The sequence below is a fragment of the Plecotus auritus genome (assembly GCF_963455305.1).
Source record: "Plecotus auritus genome assembly, chromosome: 8".
NCBI classification, from domain to species: domain Eukaryota; kingdom Metazoa; phylum Chordata; class Mammalia; order Chiroptera; family Vespertilionidae; genus Plecotus; species Plecotus auritus.
Genome location: NC_137782.1, coordinates 17,768,320 through 17,791,846, shown reverse-complemented (window position 1 = coordinate 17,791,846; position 23,527 = coordinate 17,768,320). Strand labels below are relative to the sequence as shown.

Here is a 23,527-nt window from a genome sequence, read left to right as displayed (position 1 = left end):
AAAATGTAATGCTCTTTTTTCTAATCATAATCAGACTATTGTTCTTCTAATTCAGATGCTAGGGGAATAGGGTTTGGGTTCAACCTTTGTTGTGAAGGAAGTGTTTCAATGGTAGTTAGTTTTGCTCAAAGTTGGCCTCTTCTCAAATCACTCACTCTCCATTTGGATCAAGTAGCCCTTGTCCCCATTCAGCGTTTCCTCTAATATATTGGGAAGAACCTGGAGGCATGCTAATGGAAGATGAGGGTGGTATACATTCTAAGTGTCCTCTGGACTTCAGCCGAGAGGTGGCTTCCGGTGGGATTTATAACAACATTTGGTGTAATTGCATGGAAGCCCCCAAAGAGAAATAATGCAATAACAGCCCTGTTAGAGGGGTACATTGGCAGCACCAATTCCAGCTCTCCCCATAGGTCAGCAGAACAAATAGCCAAGAAAGCCAATACTCTGTCCAATGGCTAATTTTCAAAACAAATAAGAGTTAAGTTGCTGGCAGGGGAGTAGAAGAAAAAACCAGGAGGAGAGATTCAGCATCCTTACCATGTTGTTCTCAGCTCCAAAGGTTATTCAGACAAAAAGAGCAGGGGACAATTCTCTCGGAGGACAAAAATCCTGTCTTTCACTTTCTATTATCGGGCAAACCATAGGTGAGAATTGGGCCTAATTTGTCTCGTGGTAGAACACTTTCTACTTGTCTACTGGTTTATTCTTTCCCTTTCTTCTTGATTTGCTTATTCTAAAATTTAATGGGAATCCCACCCACTTCAGATTCAGAGCAATCCTGAAGAATTAGAATCAGAAGAAAAATCATTCTGTTGATACTTTGAACAGTGCTGGCCATGTGTGTTGGTGAGCACACACAATTACATGAGTCCAAAAGGGATGGTGGGTGACCTGTTGATGTCCTCCCATACCTCAACATTGGGTGATCTCTTTATTTTCATGCACTCTAGTAAATTGTCTTGATTTTACCCAATTTTATCCTGGTTGAGTAAAGCAAGCCATACTGATATATCTAGTCAAGCTTAATGAAACAAAATTAGGGTTGTTGATTTAAAAAGAAAAGAATCCTGCCCTAGCCAGTTTGGCTTAGTGGATAGAGCATCGGCCTGGGGACTGAAGGGTCCCAGGTTCGATTCCGGTCAAGGGCACATGCCTGGGTTGTGGGCTCGATCCCCAGTAGGGGGCTGTGCAGGAGGCAGCCAATCAGTGATTCTCTCTCATCATTGATGTTTCTATCTCTCTCTCCCTCTTCCTTCCTCTCTGAAATCAATAAAAAAAATATTTTTTTTTTTAAAAAGAAGAAAATAATCCTATCTAATATAGAGGAAATATGCTAATTGATCGTCACAGCCTCACAAAGATGGTGGCACCCACAGCTAATAAGGAGGGAATATGCTAATTGACTGTCATGCCCTCAAAGATGGCAGCTCTCACAGCCACAAGATGGGAGAGCCCAGTCCTCTCAGCCCCACCGGGGCAGCAGGTGCCCAGCACGGCCCGGCCCACCCCCAGGCAGGTCCGGCCAATTTGCATGCCTGCCGCTGGAGTCCCCCAGAACTCTCAGCGCCCCAGCTTCACAGGGCTGGCCCGAGGTGCAGTCAAGCCTTGGATGTCAGCTTCCTAGCCCCCAGGTCTGGCTCAAGGCACAGGCAAGCCTCGGATGGTGGCTGCCCAGCCTCCCAGGGCCAGCCCAAGGTGCAGGCAAGCCTCGGATGGTGGCTGCCCAGCCTCCCAGGGCCAGCCCAAGGTGCAGGCAAGCCTTGGATGGCGGCTGCCCAGCCACCTAAGGCCGCCTGAGGCTCAGGTAACCAGGGCTGGCAGAGGCTTGCACTGCTAGCAGTGGCAGCAGCAGAGGTGTGATGGGGGCATCACCTTCCCCTGATCACCGGGTTGCCTCCCACCCCTGAGGGCTCTCGGACTATGAGAGGGGGCAGGTTGGGCTGAGGAACCTCCCGCTCTAGTGCATGAATTTTCCGGGCCTCCAGTAAATAAATAATAACTGGTAGGGATTTCTTTTCTGTGAGAAATTAAAGTGGAACCAACAGAAGAAATCCAGTAAAATTAGCTGCTGTTCTTTTACTTTATAAGTAAAAAAAATGCCGAAGGTAAACAAACAGCATCAGCAGGGAGGAGAAAATGGAACTTTTACTTTTTTTTTTATCTTTCATAATCTCATGCATTATCAGTAACAGGATGAGACATTTTAATACAGTGTGATCATCATTAAAAGGCAGATATTTATCTTCTCACAGTGAATTAAAGTCCCAGAAGGAAGTGGGGAAAGTGAGAGAAAGTGAGAGATGCTCATAAACTATTTAATAAAATACTATGGTTGTAGTTTTCCTTATTGTTTTTGTTTAAAAAAAAATTGATGTTGGACAAAACTGGTTCCAAATACACCCAGATTGCACCAGGGGCCTATGCATTTTGAGAAGTCTCTACTGTGTTCTGACTTTGTTTAATAATTTCTAATTATGTTCTACAACACAAAATTAAATATTTCTGTCTCCATTGTGTGTACTTATTCATGAGCTGGGCATTAAGGGTAAAACAATGTATCTTGTTGTTTATTTATACCAGATGTGAGTATTTTTGTTGCTCTGTTCTGGGTTCCCAGCAAGGTCTTTATTTGTATATTGAGATGCCTGGTTTTGCATGAAAATGGTTTCTGAGCTCCACAGTTCATCTCTACTCTTGTGTTTAAAACAACACCAAAAACACAACAACTTTTTTTTTTTTTAAGAGAAAGAACTTATGAATAACTAAGAGATTTCTATTGTGGATCTTCTGTTCCCTCACCAACAAGCCAGCCAGAAGACTTTTTTGGGACCAAGAAAATTCATTTTGGGATTTGCTCCACAGTTTAAGATGCTGACTTCTTAGAAACAAAGCTGCCTGGGCCAAGGAGAGCTTTGCTTCTGAAATACATTTGCATACTGTTAATTTCCTATTTATTTACTGACTTTTTAGAATATATGAGTTTGTTGGGGTAGAGGGGAATGTGCTTCTAGTGTGTCCTTCTGTGTCTACCTCCATGGTATGTAACTCAGTCAGTGACCATAAGAATCCCCTGATAGATATTTTTTGAAAATTATACCTGGCCTTTGCATTTTATTAGCATAATGGACAATATAGCAAACCTAACTTAGGGGTTACATTGATACAAAATGTAAAAAGGTGTCCTCCTATGCTGTCTTATACCCTCCCAATGCTCCTGCCCAGGGCAACAGTTTTATCAATGTCTGTGTGTTCTTTAAGAGATTTTTTTCTATTTCTACAAACCCCAAAACATATATATTTCTTTCCCATTTTAATAAAAATTTCATCATGCTTACTATTCATTACTTTTCTACCACTTGACATTATATCTTAGATATTTCTCTATATTAGATTATTAAAAACAAACAAACCTGCCTTCATCCTTTTTATAGCTATATAATATTCTACCATATGGATATGCATAAAATATTTAATAAGGGACCATGTTTTATTTCTAATGTTAAACCAGCTATACATAGCATAATCATTGCCTACGACTTTTAAAGTAGACACTTGCAGACCTCCAGAATGAACACGATGATCTAGTGACATGGTTCTTTGTCAGTGCAATTGGTGATCAGGTAAACACAGCCCATTCTTGAGTACTATACTTAAGAGTAAAGCATAACTGATTTAACTATTTTCAACGTGGAGAAATAAATTGGTCTTTAAAGAGCATTTTCTTTGATTGTCCAAGTGGGAAAAGTACCCATCTTTGTGACAGTGCCTTCAGATGATACATGATAGGAGTTTGCTAAGGGACTCTAGTCTACAGGTATGTTTTGTTTTGCTCCATTAAAAAACATTCAATGTAGTTGATATCATTAACTAATTTAGAGATGTAACATAAAAAATCTGTAGCTGTAGCTTTTGTTGATAAGCCTGCCGGTCTGGTAAGAGTTGGCCTCCCTTCCTTCACAACAGCAGCCTCTGGAGCTGAAGAGCATTACCCTCTTCTTTCAAGAGCATCAGGGCCAAGATACCCCGCGACCTGCCCTGGATGACTTATGTTATATTGCCTGGACCCAGGATAGGCATTTAAGTTTGCCACACTTGGACTCAAGTATACAAAACCACAGACAACCAGAGAGCCAAAGTCCATAACTAACACCTTGTAGGATTAAGGGCTCTGATAGTGGTAGTGCCCACTGTGATGGTAACACAGAACATAAATTCCTCACACTACATAAGAGTAATCTGAGCCCCACTGGGCATTTTCCCTCCTCTTCACATTTTCAAATATGCTTTGCTTCACTCAAGCACACAGACAGCTGGTGTCATTTCCAGGTCGTGAGTGAAGACTTCTGTAACTGGCGATACAGAAGGAAGCGAGGAACAAATACAAGTGTATCATTATGGGGAGTCTAATGACACCCATATAGGGTGGACATTTTTAACCACATGAGGCAAAATAATTTAGGAAATCTGAAAGGTCTGGGAGACTAAACCAACATGATATTGAAAGACATTGCATTTCCAGTTTCTGACCATGGGGGGAATACCCCATCCCAGCCCACTGTAGCCATCTTGTCCACCTAAAGGAGTGGAAAGAAACAAAACAGATACAACTGAGAAGCACTTGTGAAGGACACAGCCCAGAGGCAAAGGCTCACTAGAGACTGAGACCTAGTCCTAGGACTATAGATTCTTCCCTCCCCTCCTCTTTTTTATTTTTTATTTTTTTTTATTGTTTAAAGTATTACAAATAGTAGTACATATGTCTCCTTTTTTCCCCAATTGACCTTCCCCCAGCCTCCCCTACCCGCTGGCACATGCCCTCACACCCCTCCCAGTGTCTTGCATCCATTGGTTATGCTTATATGTATGCATACAAGTCCTTCGGTTTATCCCTTACCTTCCCCCTTCCCCCCAAACCTCCCCAGCCTCCCCCTCCTCTTAACCACCACATCACAGAAGACCTAATTACCAAAGTTCCTTTTATCCAGTACATCATGTTCAACTTTCAATAAAAAATTAGAAGGCGTACTAAAGGAAAAACAAAACAAAACACACACAGCAAACAAAAAATGTTTTCAGAGAAAGCAAGCATCAGAACCAGACTCAGAGATGGCAGTGGTGTTGGGGTTATCAGACCAGAAATTTAAAGTAATTGAGATTAATATGCTAAGAGCACTAATGAAAGAGGATGTTGTTTACTAATCTGCAAATTTAAGAATTGGGTAGGTAACCCGCATCCTTTTTTCTCTTTCACTGTGCGTTGTGCATTTCTGATTGACCTTGGATACTGAAGAATCCCACTCATTATGGAGGGAAAGGAAGGTGGTGGGATAGGGAAGAAGAGCTGTTCAAGGGCAAAGACAAAATCCTGGAGTGTGAGGGTCCTGCAGCAGAGGCAGCTTCACAGACTAGAGACCTGCTGACAAAAGTATCCTATAAAATGAAGGGCGAGTCCAGAGGTGCCACCTGCCACCTAAGTGCCATGAGGGGAGGAACCTGGGAGTCTGGTGCCAATCTGCCAGCCCCAGCAATTGTAATGTGTGCCCATAGCTCACTTTATTTCTCTTTTCTTAGCCTTCCCAGGTATATCTGAAGATCTATTGCCTGGACCCTAGGACACTTGAATTCCACACACACACAAAAAAAGGGATTACACGTGCAAGGGAAGACCTTAAAAATTTATTTCCACACAACTTAAATGATGTGATTTATGTTCTCAAGAAGGAGGGTCAGCCAATTAAATACTTTGTGTTCCTTCTGTCCTGCTAATCATCTCTCAGAGGAAAGGGTGCCAGTACTTGAGTGTCTGCCACCTCTGCACTCTCACAGCTGTGGTCCCACAGGAAGAAGCACTAGGAAGGAGCCCGTCCTGGCATCCACTTCTGAGTTGCCCAGGAAAAGGGGAGACAGCTGAGTAAAAGACTCACCACACTTTAAAAGACAGCTCAGAATACAGAAAGCACTTTTGTTTCTGGCATCTTTAACTACTAACAACCCCAGTTATAATCAGACCATGGATATGAGAACTGTCAAAAAAGAATGTTATCCACCGTCACAGAAACGGGAAGTGGGGGCAGTGCATCGACGAGCTTTCACCTCCAAGTCTCTGGTTTGATTCCAGATATAATGAGACTGACCAAATGTCACTCTAATTAGAAGACAATAAAGTTCCATAGCAAAATGCATTCCACAGTTTGAGCTTACTTCAAGGGGACATTTGTCTTCATTATGGGATGTGCGTACTTGGATCTTGGCGGGCATTTGTGCTTTAAAGGAGCTCATGTCATAATGAGCCTGAAGATGAAAACCTTTGCCCAGTTCTAAGCACCTGGGGCTTGCCCTGAATGTGAAGCCTCAGCCTTCAGGTGCAATTCAGCTGGCCCTGGCCAGCCTTCTATACTGCTTTCCTGTAACTGTTCCAAGCAAAGAAAGGAAATAAAAACAGCCATGACAGATGGTGGAAGTGATAAAAGTTTCTGAAAATTAGACCTGCTAATAGGGCAAGTCTATTATTGCTTGAAATCTCCTAAGTTTTAATACTTTCCCCCTTCTCACTCTTTCTCTCTGTTTTTAATTGAAATATGAAACTCTGTAGGGGATGTTACCAATTGAGTCAATAACAAGTCAAATGCTTAGGTATACAACTTATTTTGTCCTTCAGTAATATTTTTTTCCTGCAACTTTGTATGGGTTCTTTCCTTTGCCCAATGGAACAGTTGTCATGGAATGCAGTGGTTTACCCATCTAGGGCAATTTTAGGGCCACTGATTGTTCAGGTTCAACAGCTGCTGGCAAATGGACCTTTTGGATGTTGAAGTATTCCTTTTCCCCATGTTCTCCCAGCCTGCCTCGCTCAGAATTGCAATTTAAGTAAGTGCATTCCTCTTTCAGATAAGTAGCATGTTGGGAGTACCATGCAAGAGCCAGCCATGGAGATGAAAAAGAGAGAGGGAGGAACCAGAGATGGTGACATCTCCCAGTGGACTGTGAGGTGTATGAGAGGCAATAAAAGGCAGAAAACAAAGAAGGTACTATATGACCCCCAGATATGTCATTTTATTCTATCTTGGTATTAAAATGGAAATATTATCTAAGAGGTAAATGCACTATTACCTGTGCATATGCTGGGTAAATGGTTTAAAAAGTCAACCAATCATTCCCCTATCTAAAATTATGCAAATACAGATTTTGAAGTCACAAATAAATTCAGAAGGCAAATATATATATCTATAGCTACATATACAGATAGATATAGATGATAGATAAATCAATAGATAAACTGAGGCTATATTCTAGATTTTTTTCATATCTACAAATGGTCCCTGACTTGTGATGGTTTGACTTAAAATTTTTCTATTTTATGGTGGTGGTAAAGCAATGCACATAATAAATTGCACAAGATATGCAACACTTTATTATAAAATAGTCTTTGTGCTAGATGAAGTTTGCCCAACTATAGGCTAATGTAAGTGTTCGGAGCATGTTTAAGGTGGATTATATTCACATTAGGATGGTTTTATTGTGCCATCACCCCATTGTAAGTCAAGGAGCATCTGCACATACCTCACCAGCTGTTGGAGAAGCATGTGCCCTGGCCATAGGTGAGGAGTGCGCAGGCTCTGGAGCCAGGTTTCCTGAGTCCACACCCTTTCTCTCTTTTTTTAAAAAAATATATTTTATTGATTTTTTACAGAGAGGAAAAGAGAGGGATAGAGAGTTAGAAACATCGATGAGAGAAACATCCATCAGCTGCCTCCTGCACACCCCCTACTGGGGATGTGCCCGCAACCAAGGTACATGCCCCTGACCAGAATCGAACCTGGGACCTTTCAATCCGCAGGCTGACGCTCTATCCACTGAGCCAAACCGGTTAGGGCCACACCCTTTCTCTATTGAGAGATATTGAATGAGTTACTGTTCCTTAGATCGCTTATCTGTAGAAAGGTGATCACTTTTCAAGGACCTTTGGAATACTATTTGGATGGGGAAGGGCTCAATTGACATGAAATATTCTTTTTTTCCTTAAGCTTCATGCATTTCTGCCTCAATATTTTTTATTACACCCTCTTCCTACTTTTGAACTGTTCCCCTGTCCTGTATATTTGAAATGGATGCTTTATTTGATTTCCTTTGGTTGCAGGAGGTTTTCCCTCACCCTTCAAACCTTTATGGTATCTCTCTTCTCTGAGCTCCTAGAGTCCTTATTGGTGATCCTCAGTTGGAACTTAATAATAAACTGCCTGTTGATATTATTTTTCCATTGTTTATTACTTTCTAGGAAGCAGCATGAACAGTGGAGTGAACTGAAACCTTGGTATCAACTGACATGGGATTGAGCTATTGGTCCACTACCCTCAAGAACCTCATTTAATCTCTTTGAGCTTCATTATGTTAACCTGCAAAGTGAAGATGATGATGATAATAACACCTCTGTGAGGATCTACAGAGCAGTCTGCGGAAATTCTCAAATGCCTCCTGTTTAAAACTAATATTTTCTACCATCAAGTATACTTCCTTTAAATGAAATTCATGAATAATATAACTTACAGAATGCAGAATTAAAATAAAAACAATATAGTATCCAAACATAAATTTTAAGATAAATAAAATACATATTATCTTGTATGTGTAACATAAAACAAGATAATATGTATTTTGATATTTAAATATGTAGGTGTAACTATACTAGGATGTGTAATAAAGTGGTTGGCTGCTTTCAACTCTACATATAATCTTCATGAAAGAATCAACTATAAATTATGCTAATGAAGCATGTGGTGTTAGTATTCAAATACCAGGAGTGATATTGTCATCAATGAAATCATTTGCTCAAATAACAAAAAGCACTTGATAACGTTCTCCACAAAACAAAATAGGATCTTCCTTTGATTTACTGGGTAGTTGCATTTATTGAAAAGCCAGTGTATATTAAAGCTGACTGTGTTTAAATATAAAACAGGTCTAGAGTCTAGGCTTATATACATGAAAGACTGGTGAGGCATTCATTTGTGTAGGACCTGGGTATGTTTTTGCACACTTATGGCAACAGATGAGTTTCTTTTGGTTGCCAACCACTATATTCCAATAGTGCTCATCAGTATTTTTAACAACAAAAAAGGCGTTGAAGGGTAGTACTGCCTCTATTTATTATTTTGGGGAATGAAGACTCATGAAAGTAGAATGGAATATTATTCAGCACTAAAAGGAAATGAGTTATCAAGCCATGAAAATACATGAGGATCCTTCAAGGTATATTACTAAGCAAGATAATCCAATCTGAAAAAGGTTAAATACTGTATGATTTAAACTATATCACATTCTGGGAAAGGCAAAACTTTGAAGATAATATTAAGATTAGTGTTGGCTTATAGGAGGTCAGGGGGAAGAGCTGAGTAGGTGGAACACCGATGATTATTAATTCAGTGAAAATATTCTGTATGATATTATAATGATGGATATATGTCATTATACATTTTTCCAGCCATCGAATGCACAGCACCAAGAGGGAATGCTAAGTTAAACTATGGAGTTTTGGTGATTAAGATGTGCCAATGTATACTCCTCCTTGAAAAAAAGTACCATTTTTGTGAATGGTGTTGATAACGGGGGAGGCTTTGCATGTGTGGGGAAAAGTGGTATATAATAAATCTCTGTACCTTCCTCTTGATTTAGTTGTAAACTTAAAACAACTCTACAAAAATAGTCTTTAAATAAAGGCTAGACATACAAATCCTAATCTCTATGGCATAGTATAAATGATCAGTACAGATCAGGTATTTGGGTGAGCAAAAGACATGGTATGGGAAGAAAGGAAGAGAGATAATTACTTTGTTGAGAAGTGAGACTCCACAGAGATGTTGGGCTTTAAGAGCTGAGGCTGGGAACCTAGTATATAGCTCCCTAACTTCTCACAGGCCCCCTGCAAGACTGTAAGAGGTCATGCACTTGGCACAACTGAATAATTCTCATCAGCCTCTTTTCCATAAAGATTTCTACTATATCCAGTACTCTCTGGTACCTCAATGCTCACACATTATACTGTCTGGACTCATGCAGTTTATCTACCCTGTGATCCCTGTTTTATCTAATGAATTTGATTTTAAGTGAAGTAAGAACAATGCCCTCTATCTTTTTATATTCTCCACACCACAAAGAATACTACCTTTAAAAAATCAATAAGTGCTCACTGAATGGCTTCCTGATAACATCAACAAACCAAAATAAAGAATGTGAAAATCGCAAGTGGATTTAGAGACTAACACAACCCCCATGCCGCATTTTGAAATTCAGAAAAGTTAAGCAATGTTCCCAAGGTCACACCAGTGGTAGGTAACCATCCAGGACAAGGACTCAGGTGTTCAAAGTCCCAACCCAGTATCTTCCATTATATCATGAGCTGTCTCACAGAGCCTAACAAATTAGGCCTTGGGAATGTGATGTTTCCCATCATCTTCATTTTTCTTTTAAATTTGGCACATGCTTTTTGTTTATTGGACCATCTAAACTTCTACTTTTTCAAGGGAATTGTCCCAAGAACTATCAACAAAAATGACAGGGATATCTATCCATCTGCTCATTCATCCATCCTGTACCCCAGTACAGTTATTTACATAGCACAGTGACACTGTAAGCAAACACAGTGGAGAAAAAGAGAAAGAGGAAAGGACAAAAAAGACATCTGGGATTTTTATGAGCCATTTTCCTTACAGTGTGCAATATCCAATAAGCATTATGTATACAGTAGGTGTATTCGTCATGGTCTATATGATGTTTTGGTGATAGTGCTTTGGCCATTATCAATAGAGCCATTATAAAACATACTACCCCCACTTCTGCTGAAATGCATACATTGGTACATTGCCAAATAGTTGCATGTGATGGAGAAATCTGCAACAGTTTATTAGACATTATTATACTGACAAAAACAAAACAAAATACAACATTGGAAGCTTTTTGTTAAAGAGGTAAATAAATCCCCAAAACAAGTGCCTCTAATTCAAATCCTTACACTGATGTCTTGCATGAAGTTATTAATAAAATAAATTCTATAGTGTGGTTCTGCCTTTGTTTTATCAATACTGTTGAAAGTACACAAACATATCACAAAAATAGATACAATCACACACAACAATGTACGCACTTTCATAGGCTCACAACTGGAATTTAAGATTGCTGAGCTAATATTGAACTCAAAGAACAGTCCTCAGAAAACCAGGTCTCTCCTATCTCATGTATCATCTCAGAACATCAATTAAATGACTGAGCACATAGTCAGTGCTCAGCAAATGGACTGAAATATTGATTGTTTTTTTTAACTGTCATAATCACTGCAGAGTCTGTTTTATAGCCAGGGAGAAATTCTATGGTCATCAAATGGTGATCAATTTCTTCAAGGAAGGGAGTTACATCCTGAAGGAAAGGTAGGCAATTTGGCAGCTATAGGATTTTAGATTGCCATTCTGTATTTTTTCAGACAGTGTGTAAGGTGGTAGAGTTGAAGGGAATGGGGATTCTATTTCATTAGTGATAATTGTGTTTCTGTGCATAAATCTGAGAGGAAGCAAGCTGGCTCTCCACAGGCTCCTCTCCCTAATTCTCCTGCAACACCATACCTTTGCCCAAACATATACACACTGGGGTCGAAGCTGTACTTCAGTAAGAGTCAACCAGAGCTAACTCTGGGCTCCAAATTTTCTAACTCTGGGATCCTGTCAAGAGTCAGAACTGATGCCTGCTTCTCCTTTCAATCCAGCTAACAGCAACTTTTCTTTATCCCAATTCCCTCTTTCTAAATGTATTTATTAGCCACAGATGTCATATGTGGCTAGTCTGAGCAGAAATTTCTATGTTTCAGGGCATGTGGGCATTTATTTGACAGATTATATATATATATATATATATATATATATATATATATATATATATATATATAAAAGCCCAGTGACCAGAACAGTGGGATGACTAGAACGACTGAATGACCGGTGGCTATGACACGCACTATGGCAGCCAACCAGCCTGATCCAGGCCCTAATCAGCCCCCAACACCCCAATCAGGGGTGGAGCTGGCCAGTCCGGCCTGATGGGCCCCCATTGGGATGGGCCGGCCGGAGCCCACCCATGCATGAATTTTTGCACCGGGTCCCTAGTGAAGTATAAAAGTATTGGAGAAAGGAAGGAGTAGTTTTTACAATTTTTTTCAGTAAGTCATAAATTAGATTTCCTTTCATATCCTACCATATGTATAACTAAATAATGGAATTCTTCTCTTAAATTTCTTCTGACTGTTAAATTGCTTCTTGAGTACAGGATTGCAGAGAGATGTGACCATGATTTAGACACAAAGACTTAGAAGTAGATCTCTACAGGTTAGCTACTCCTCACAGGAGTCAGATCTCAACTATGTGATTATTGGAAGATTTTGGTGGGACTCCAGTTAGTATTTTCAATGATGATATTTCATATTCAGCTGAAAACTTGCTTGACTACCACTTTCATGCATTTGTTCTGATTACGTTCTCTAGAGGGGAACAAAACAACTTCACTTTCTTCCTCACTGTCTCCCACTAAACTACATTATCAGTAAGTTTGTTCTTACATCCCTCAGTAAGTACATTCTCCTCCATTCTGAATACTACCAGTCCTTTCAATAGCTTTCTGACTATAGTTCCAGAACCTCTAAAGTTCCCTACCCCTCATCTGAACATATTTTATGTTGTGAATATACTTAAACCATGACTCGTAATCAAACATAACACTCCTGATGCAGTCTGATAAGCACTGAATAACTATCCATGTCCTATGATAAAGCTTGTATGCACACCCTAATCCACACTCTTTCAGGGGCAGTCTGCCCATTTCCTATGAGAATTAACTCTGGAGTCAGATCTAAATGGATTTAAATCCCAGCTGAACCATTCACAAGCTAAGAGACCTCGAGAAAGTTTTAATCAATCAGTTTTTCCCTTATGTATTGTTTTTAAACAATGCATTAAACATCCCATCATGTATACTTTGTAGTTAAATGTTATCTTTCCAGTCTGGATGTTTTATTGCAGATATTTAATGTGTTTTAAAATCTTAGCTAAGCCATTCAAAGTTTTCATAATTGAAATGGTTCAAGCATTCATTCTTTTATCAGCTTTTTAACATCTGCCTGTTAGATAAATGTCTTCTATATCCTTGATCATTAAAGAGTGAGGCAATGCCAGCATCAACTGGAAGTTTATTAGAAATGCAGGCTTTCAGGCTCCATCCTAGACTTACTGAATCAGAATTTGCTAAACAAATTATCTAAATGATGCACCTTAAGGTTGAGAAGCCCTGCTCTTAATTCATCACCCAGAGAACTGAGAAAAATATTAGCCAATATAGCACATTGGAGAGTTACTTCTAAGTCAGCAGTGGCCAGGTAATAAACTCTTTGTATATGTTCAAGAAATATAAGACCTAATGGTACTGTAACTTAAACCATGTTACATCACTCCCTCAATGTATATTATAGTTTTAACAAGTATTCATCTTTATTTCCTCCCAGTTGGATTTCAGCTCTTAGTATGAGTGCATGTGAGCCAAGGCTATGAGAGGATGAAGGCACAGTTTGTGTTTTGAAAATTGATGCCTGGATTCAAATCTTGCCATGGCCATGTACTTCCAGTGTGACTTGGACTTCTTCTAATTCTCAGTTTCCTCTCTGGTAAAATGAGAACAATGATAGTGCCTATCCCCTAGCTTCACTAAGAAGACTAAACAAAATAATTAATGTTAATAATTTAGCAAAATTGTTTTAAATGTAGTAAGTGTTCCCTTCCTTTTCTGATTTCTTACAATGCCTGTTAGAGAGTTTGCTTTGGTTCATAACTGAATGTTTTGTTTATTGTCTCCATATCGATATGCTAAGTGCTCTGATGATAAGTGTGCTATCTTATGCAGGTATTCCTTAAGCCATGAACTGGTTATACTGTATATCTAATGTCTATTGGTAAAGCAGTTAGAGAGTTGGAATTCATTTTTCAGTACAATTCTAACCTAATCCACAAATGCGCATACAATAAATGATCTGGTTTAGAATAATTATATTATAATGTCTCACCACCTCTTATTGACAATTTATCTATTGGGAAAGCTATTGAATGTTCTTGTATGGACTTCTGTCTCAATAGTATTTTTTTCAGAGAAGTTGGGGGACAGAGATGGGAAGGAGATGAGGGGTAAGGTTCAGTTCTCCATAAAACAAGCACATCCTGCTGGTCTTAACCCATTAAAGTCCTGGTTACACTTGGCTTTCCTCAAACTCTCCTAGGAGAGAGGTGGTAACTAAATGTCTTGGATTGAAGTTTCAGCTTTCATATTTACCACTCTCTGAACTTTATTTAATTTAAATGATCTGGGCCTTCATTTTTTTGTTTATAAAAAGAAGAACTGTCAACATTCTCCAAAGGTGGTTAAAATGTTAATTAGAAATGTATTTGTAGACCTTATTATCCAGGAAAAGCATGAAAGAAGAAAAGCAAGTGATGGTGATAGAAAGATGTCCCCTTTTGACTCTGGAGCCTTCTCTACTCTTACAAGGATATTATGCACACTCTATGTTTTGTATATGCTTTGTGATTACACATGGAAATCCCTGAAAGAAATATTAGAAGTAACTAGTGGAATTCATTTCTGTCAGCACCAAAATTGCTATTTATTTTCACCACTGACCCATCATGGGGTTGGCAGTATGATATCAGGGACATTAACAGCTGCCCTTAAGTCGCTCACCCACTGGCCTGCTATGGGGTTAAGTTGCGGTAATGGTATTATTCCTTACGGGCTTCTAGTGGAGCTATAGTTTTCTTCTTTTCTTTAATCTGGGTCAAGGCTAATGTGTTATCCTACGAGGGTTCATATATTAGCTAGTTAACATATTAGCAGGGGTTATTGTCTCTGATTAAGCCATTATCACTCACTGTCCTGTAGCAAAGAAAAAGGCCCTGGGGGAATGGGCACATTTCGAGGAAAGAGAAGCAAAATCAAAAGCATGAAAAATAAGTTTGGGGCTAGTTAAAATTTTGTGCCATGGCTTTAAGGCACTAAATCATTAAGATTGGGTCTCCAGAAGAGGCTTCAAGAAACAAAATATCCAATTTATTATCTTTTTCAAGGGCCAAAATTTGCTGGTAAAGTGGATTCCATATGTAGTGCAACATGGGGTTTACATAAAAATATTAATATTAAGGCCCTTTAGATTCCTTTGATTTAAAACTAGTGGTTAAACTTCCTCTTTATAAAAAAGGCTGCTCCTTTATCATAAACATAAAAAAAAAAAACTCATTTGGGGAAATTTCTCTCAGTTTTCATTTACTTTTATATATACATTCACATGCACATACATCTACTCTAGAATAACTTTCGATTTAAAATAAAACATCAGTTCTTCATGTTTTCTAATATTTTTTGGCCCTGGAAAAATTTCATCTCATAGACTTATAGCTGTAAGATGATAATATTGAAATGCAAGTCACAAGCTTCAATTAGGTACAATCAGAAATCATGCGGTGACTTCATTAAGTATCATTAAGAATGATCAAAATATTGCTCTTAGGAAAAATACATCAAAAGCATTGCATTTACACATTGATTAAACAGGATCTGCAATTTCTAAAATCTGGTACGAGAAAAAAGAATGGAGTAAATTAAGTGCTCATATCCCACTTAGCAACAAGGGAGTGCTTAGCAACTGGCAAAGGAAGAAAGAAAGGGAGAACAAAATCTGATCAGCCTCTGAAACAGGGGTAGGAATCAAGAAATGACAGTGTAACTAATTGGGGTTGGAGGAGAGGTTGCTGTCCCAGGAGGGCAAGTTGACATCAACCTGCTTTGTGTAATGTGTGTATTTTTATATTTAGATTTAGGAAATTAAACTCAAAATTAGGAATCAGGAGCACAGGAAAGACTGTGCTCCACAAACCAAGATTGTGGCCAGAGTCCTCTTTGGTGACAGGTATGTACCTGTTTACAAACCCTTTTCCTGTTTACTGGTGCCCTCAGATGCACAGCCTAGTCCTGTTTTCACAGGGTCTGAAGTCATAAGGAATTTTGCAGAGGATTAAAACTGTATCCCTTTGAGAACACTTTAACAACTCCGTGGTTTTAATCATACCTCTGATCTGAAATTAAAAAAAAAAAATCCTTTCCCATGAGCAAAATTCCAATTCTTAGCATCACTGAAGGTTCTTCATAATCTGGCTGAATTTACTTTTCTTTTTAAGCTTGGTCTGCCACTTCCTATCTGCACAGAGGCCACGTTCAGGCCATTTCTTGCACCTTGTCACATTTGCTGACACCTCTCACCTAAAACTCAGGGTGCGCTTTTGTCTTAGTAAGCCCTTTCCATTTTTTGAACCTTGAAATCTCTCACAGAGTCTCAAGGCTTACCTCTTTGTCCCATTATGGTAAAAATCCCATGCTAATTTTTGTTTACCAAAGAAATTCCAAAGGAACAGGAATTTACAATGTAATTTCAGACATTACAAGAAGTATCTCAGGAAGAAGTAAACATTCAATAAATATCTGTGTAATGCAGTTAAATATACGGGCAAAGACCCAAATCCCAAAAACAAAAACCCAAAGATGAGGAGTTGAAAACTTTTTTCGTTTCTGTAGAGGACCAGATAGTAAATACTTTAGGCTTTTCAGGCCACTAGTTTCTGTTGCAAAAACTAAACTCTTCCACTGTAGCATAAAAGCAGTTATGGAGCCATTCCCATACACCGCCCCACCCCCCCCCCCCCCCAAAAAAAAAAAAAATGAGCAAGTCTGTGATCCAATAAAGCCTTATTTATGGACTGAAATTAGAACTTCACATACTTTTTAGGTGTCATGAAATAGTATTTTACTTTCCTTGTTTTCAACCATTTAAAAATTTTTAAACAATTAGCTCAAGAACCACACAAAAACACTCAGCCAGCTGGATTTAGCCCTGTTACTGCTCATCGCCTGTTTCAGATCCTTATTTGGCAAACACTTTATATAAACCTCATTTGGATTTTTGCCATCTATAGTTCTCCTAGCACATTTGTCATTTAGCATAGTTCACATCCATGCCATTCCTTTATTCTAGCTATATACCAAGCAGACAGTCCTCCAGGCCACTGGGTAAGGTACACCTCCTCTGCTGGTACTATGTTATGCTTGACCTCCGATACTTGTTAAGATTGTGTATCCTGAATAGGCAAAGATCTTGGTTTGCTTTTTCTGCCAATTTTAAAACAAACACAGCCTCTATGTGATCCAGTGTTTGACAACCATTTATTACTTAGGCACATCCTGTATTGTCACAATTAATTTTTCAGTAACTATCAACTTACTTCCTCAGAATCCAAATTTTTTCCTGAGTTGCCATCTTCTCATCTGTCAAAGCAATTTCTTACCTTATCTAAAGCATTTTAATTATTGTAAGCAGAGCACCATTTCTTAACTTCCTAATATTACTAAACTGATCTTACTAATTTTGCCTCTTCTTCCTCTTCTATATGAAATCATGAACTCCCATAACCCTCCATGGTAACTTCCTTTTTCACACCACTAGCACTCCACACTTAAGTAAGATACATTATGATTCTGACTTCATCTGTCCAGGCTGTTAGAACAAAATAACATAGAGTGGCTGGCTCATAAACAATAGACATTTATTTCTGACAGTTCTGGAGACTGGGAAGATCAAGGTGCAAGGAGATTTAGTGCCTGGTGAGGACTTGCTTCTTAGTTCATAGATGCCCATCTCCATTCTGTGTCCTCAGGTAGCAGAAGGAGGAAGGGGGCACTCTGGGGCCTCTGATAAGGACTAACCCCATCCGCGTGGGCTTCCTTCTTGTGACTAACCTCATCCCAATGTCCCCACCTCCAAACTCTGTCATATTGGGAGGTAGGCTTCAGTATATAAATTGGGAGGGGGGTACAACTGCTCAATCCATAGTAACTACATGTAATAATATTCAAAAGAAGGACAATGACAAGAGAAAAGGGCATAAGAGCATGAGGGGAATAAGAAAGAGAATGACAGTAAAAGGGACTAGACAACAGAAATAAAAACAACAACAAATATAATCTATAAAACTCTTTCACAAGTATTATTGTTTATGAGCTGTGAAACTGGGAAACTACTTTCTTAGAATAACCTGAAGGATTTAATCAGTTAAAAAGAGAAAGGAGGCTCAAAGCAGATTTTTTTTAACCCTTTCCCCTAAATCATACTCAGTTCCAAAATCTGATAGAAGATATTTCAGATGGACAGTTCTTCCTTCTCAAGTTTCATCTGTGTTCAGACTCTGAGCATCCTATCTGGATAAAAATCAAATTCTGGTACAGCATCAGAATGTTCTAGCCTCTTGCAATGGCATTTAGATTCCTCAGCTGCTATTTCAAAAAAACATCCAAACCTATAAATATTAAACTACATTTTGGGGCCCTAACCTTGATGGAGGGCAAATACCATTTAATATTGCTAAGGGAAGAGAAAAGGTGCAAGTGTAGGCAAGGGAAAGAAAAAAAATAAACCAAAAATGTCAAATCTGATTGATTAAAAACTAGGTAGGCAAATCAGCAAGGGCTGGTCCAGCATCACTGGAGTGAGGTCAGACAGGGCTGCTTTAAAATTATTTGGTATTTTCAGAAATTGATTAGTTATGGAGAACATTATGAAGTAGCTGTGCACATTCATTTAATGGGCCAGTGCCTCTTGTATAGGGCCGGAATCGTCACATTCAATCTCATCTACTCCTTGTTAAGTTGTGCTTTCTTCTGGAGCATGTTTATTTATTATAGATGCTATAAGCATAAACTACAAACTAGAATAATAAATAATTTCTTAGATGGGAATTTGCGAGCACCTCCTCCCCACCCATCTTTTCACTCCCAAACCCCAGCGTGACAAGCATCATTGGTTATAGGCCTAGGAATGTTTGTGGGCCTGAAGACAAGTCCTTTCCTGTCCTAAGGTTCATTTCCTGACTGAGCAACTTATGTGGAGGGAAACTGAGAGACACTAGGATGTCCTCCTGTTCCCCCCAAAGGTGTTTCTTAGTCATCTGCTTCTTGAAGGAAAATTCTGCTAGTTCTTTGAGTTAGGAATACCCTTTGCAAATATAATTAGTCTTGGGAGATATATTATGCATTATTGTGTATATATATATATATATATATAACTTGATGTAAATTCATTTTGTTGAGCACTCTCACAGTCAGATGGAAAGAGACTCGGAAGAAAAAGGTTGCATGATGGAGAAAGAGAGGGGTATTTTGGAATATGAATCCTGGATCAAAGGGCTATTGAGAAAGGTGAGAAGGAAGAGAAGGAAGGAGTTTAGTGAAAATGCACAAGCACACACACACACACACACACGCATTCTACTCACAATCAAAAGTTTATCTTCATGTTTAAGTTCCAACCTAATAACTGCCTAAAGATATCTCCATTTAGAACTCCCCTATGATTCTTGTATCCCCAACGTATGTTTATATCTAGGACCCAATACAACTAGAGAATCAAGAACTTACCCCCCATTTAAAGTAGCCCTTCAAGGTGGACATTGGGTTAGGTGTAGGTACTGAAATCACTAACATATCCCACAAACACAGAATGGAGCTCACTACTCCTTTGAGACTCTAGCTTATAGATTTCATATACTATTTCTCCAAAGGGAATTTTTCAGGTAACTTTCCAAAAAGTAAGAGAATTCCTTTAGGATATTTCCTTCATAAGAATAAAGATATGAAATCCATCCACACAATTCGCATCCAATGATGAACAGCACACACCTTCCTAGGCTGGCATTAGATAGCCATCGCACAATGCCTTTACTAAGTAGGCACCCTAAGAGCCTAAAGTCCCCTTGTGTTCACCGGACAACAACTGTAACCCATGTCCCTGGTATCATAGTATTTATCCCCAGGAATAATTATTCCATGGCCAAGGCAGGTGTGTGAGTGCATCCCAGGACCCAACAGAACAACAAGAAAGACCCTAAGGCAGTATTTCATATTCAGATACAAACAGCACATCACCAATTTTAATAAACCTGATAAAAGGTGAATCGTTTCAATATGAAAGTCAAATATATTTGAGGTGCCCCTTCTCTGAGAGTCCCTCTTTACATTAAGACTTTGCCAGGTGATTAAGAAGAATGCCAGCGCTCTGAAGAGAAGCAGAGCCTTATTCTCTGCTCTCCATGGGCGACCAGCTCTCTTCCCTTTCAGTCCAGATGGAGGCTTTGTTCTCCTGAAGTTGCTCAGGTTCTGTGCCTGTCCAAAAGAGGAAGGTGAGTGAAGCTTTAGGAGCCTGCACCTGTTTAAAAAGCGATGCTGCTCCCTCGGCTCCAAAGCCCCAAACGTCAAATGCCTCCCCCTCTGCCAGGCAACTTGGCTATTCCCCAGGCATTTTCAATCTAGTTGGGTAAAACAAAAATTGCATAATTCGTCATTATTTTCAAGGAATGAGATGTGCCTTCCACAATCTCTTTCGAGTTAAATACAATGATGCTGAGCTTCCTGTGAATGCCAATGCCTCCTTTCTCCGAAAGGACGGGAATAAAGGATGGGGAAAGAAACACCCAATTAATTGCCTGCAGTTTGCTCTGGTATTTGTTATTGATGCATTCTTTGTATGCATTTTAGGGATAATTAGCAGAAAAATTATTTTCCCAGGTCTTCGATAAAGAGAAGTCAAACCTTCAGGGAAAAGCTGGGATCAGAAGACAGGACTTCCGAGCTGACTTGCAAGATTCAAAATAAGTAAATCACATCAATTTAAGCAAGTCACAAGTCATATAATTATTCAATTTCCTCATCTTTAAAATGTGAATTACAATGATCTTCGTAAAGAGATCACATTTAATGATGATGCTAAAATGAAAAAAAAAAGGATAAGAAAGTGCTCTAAAATGTTAAATATCCTCTATAAATGTAAAGCAGTTTCCATGAGAAATAAGAGGTTCGTCAGGATACTCAGGAGCGCAATCCCTCTTGCTAAGGTGAAAAGCTTCACATTCAGGCAGCAAAGGGAGTGAGGAGGCAGAAAACACCTCAGAACCATCGTTGGAAAGCAGAGGCATCCTAAATCTCATCTATTAAGAGGAGAGACAAAAAAAAATAAAAAAACATCTAAAAATCTTCACCATATTTTTTTGTGTACAGTGCCTTTCTGCTGCCACTTGGTTACAACAATAGTGGAGAAAAGTGGGCCCATAAAGCAAGATTGATTGCCGGGAAGATGATCAATTGCTGCTGTGAAAGGGGAAAAAAACTGATAAATGCTTTTTTCCCCCGCTCTCATCACAACCTTTTGCTAAAGCTGTGCAAAATGTGTCATGCATAAAAAGTATGCAATTTTCATGTAATTAGAGGAACACAGATGAAAATGAGTTCCATCAGAGCAATCAAGGATGGTAATGTGGTATGTATTTGTCAGTGCCTATTTGTCATGAAAGCAAAACCCAACAAGTTCTATATTTTATTTTATTTTAACTTGAAAATCATAAATGCCATTTGCCATGGCCAAATCTATAAATTTCAATAACCACCCGTTTTTTGCAAAAGTGAAGTTTTGGAACTGCAGATTAGAGCATTTTACTCTCTCAAAGAATAGAATGCTGTTTTATGAAAAACACTGAGATTACAGGACAGATTTATTCCATGGAGGGTCAGATTTACAGTGGGAGGTGATAGGTTTATAGTTTGCTATACAAAAACACGTTATAATTTATTTTCTCTAAAAATACACTTGCATCTTACAATAGTAGCATGTGCTTCTGATCCCATCCTCATACCCTCAAAACCAACTATATTAAGTTTTTATATTCTTCTTGGGCAAGAAGACATGCATTTTTCTTTTTTCCTTCCTTCTTTCCTTCATCCCTTCTTTTCTTCTTTCCTTCATTCCTTCTTTCCTTCCTTCCTTCCTTCCTTCTTTCCTTCCTCCCTCCCTTCCTTCCTTCCTTCCTTCCTTCCTTCCTTCCTTCCTTCCTTCCTTCCTTCCTTCCTTCCTTCCTTCCTTCTTTTTTGGTGATACATTTGCTTAGTTATTATGTTATTTGTAACAGTTTATTGATATCAAAATTTTTCCAGGAATGCTAAACTCTGATGACATTTAAAAAAACATGATCCATGTTTTCAAGTTGATTACACTTAGTGGGAACAGAGACACATAAACAATTAATACAGCAGGATAATATCAGAAAGGAATAGCTTTGGGAGATTATGGGGAGAGTTAAGTGAGTTTCTGTTGATAAAGCCTATGGAAAGATTTTAGTCCCCACATTTAGGAATTAGTTGGAACCTGGTAGAGGAACAAGGGAAAAAGCTGGGAGGTTCCCTGGCAGCTTGTCAACTTATTGTTTCTATGGTGGAAGTTTGAGGAGGCAAGTAGTGAGGCCAATGAAGAGAATCCTGGAAGGAAAAATGAGCAAGTTCCTTGTAGGCCAGACTAAGAACTTTGATCCCTGTCCTCAGGGCAATAGGAAAACTTTTAATGTTGAAAGCATCAATATGGCATCAAGTCTGTGTCTATAAGGGCCATTCTAGCAGCAGCATGGAGAAAACTTGTTATGAATCTATTACTCTAACTCAGTTGAGAGAGAGTTAAGGTTGGAGTCAAGGTGTACAATGGCCAGGTTTGGAATTTCTCACAGAATTTATATAATGCAGAAATAGATTATAAATAAGGCATAAAGAAGAGTGAGGACTTTAAGTTTTAATGCAGGCAATTGGGTAAATATTGATACCTTTTACTAAATCAGGGCACACAGGTATAAAAAAAGCAAATGTACTTTGAAAGATAGTGAGTTACAACTTGTACCTGTTTAATGTGAGATAATGGTGGAATGTTTAAGATTGATAATCATTGTATACATAATTTGCATAGTACAAATTCAGACATGTTTCCTCTTCTGAAATACTGTAAGCTTGTAAGGTTATCAGATCTAAGCTGAGAAAACCATTCATTCATTCATTTCATTCAAAAATGAATACTGAGCACCTACACTGTCTAGTTAAAGCAGTGGTCAAACACAGAGCTGTTTATGAAATCACACCATTTGGACTCAAACCCTACCTCCACCAGATATGAACTTTTTGACACAGAGCATTTGCATCAACCCCAGTAAGCCTTATTTTCCTTATTTGTGAAATGGGAGTAAATGTATCCACTCAATAGAATTAGTTATGAGGTTTAAGGGAGATGAAGCACGTAAAGTAATAGCCCAGTTCTGGATATATAGTTATAAAATTAGCATTATTTAAACCCAAGTCACCAATATGTATGAGAAGTCTATAAATATAAACAATATAATAATACATTCAGAAAATTTTACCTATCTAATTATATTTTTTTATCTAGTGGCAACTAATACTAAATAGGTGAAAATTGCATCTAAAGCTCTTAGGAAATTACAATTTGACAGCATACTATAGCAGAAAATCCACACTAAACACCCACTACTGAGAAAATAAGGGAAATATTTATATGTCCATGTGTAGCATTAAATATAATAAA

General features: G+C 38.7%; 1 long non-coding RNA gene across 1 annotated transcript in view; it reads left to right on the top strand.

Moving 5' to 3' along the window:
* Positions 1-11,289, top strand: part of LOC308256309 — a 40,685-nt gene extending 29,396 nt beyond the window's left edge. The window contains exons 2-3 of the long non-coding RNA XR_013961440.1: positions 6,892-7,028; positions 8,279-11,289. This is a non-coding gene — a long non-coding RNA (uncharacterized lncRNA). The remainder of the gene's footprint in view (positions 1-6,891; positions 7,029-8,278) is intronic.
* The last annotated feature ends 12,238 nt before the right edge of the window (positions 11,290-23,527 follow it).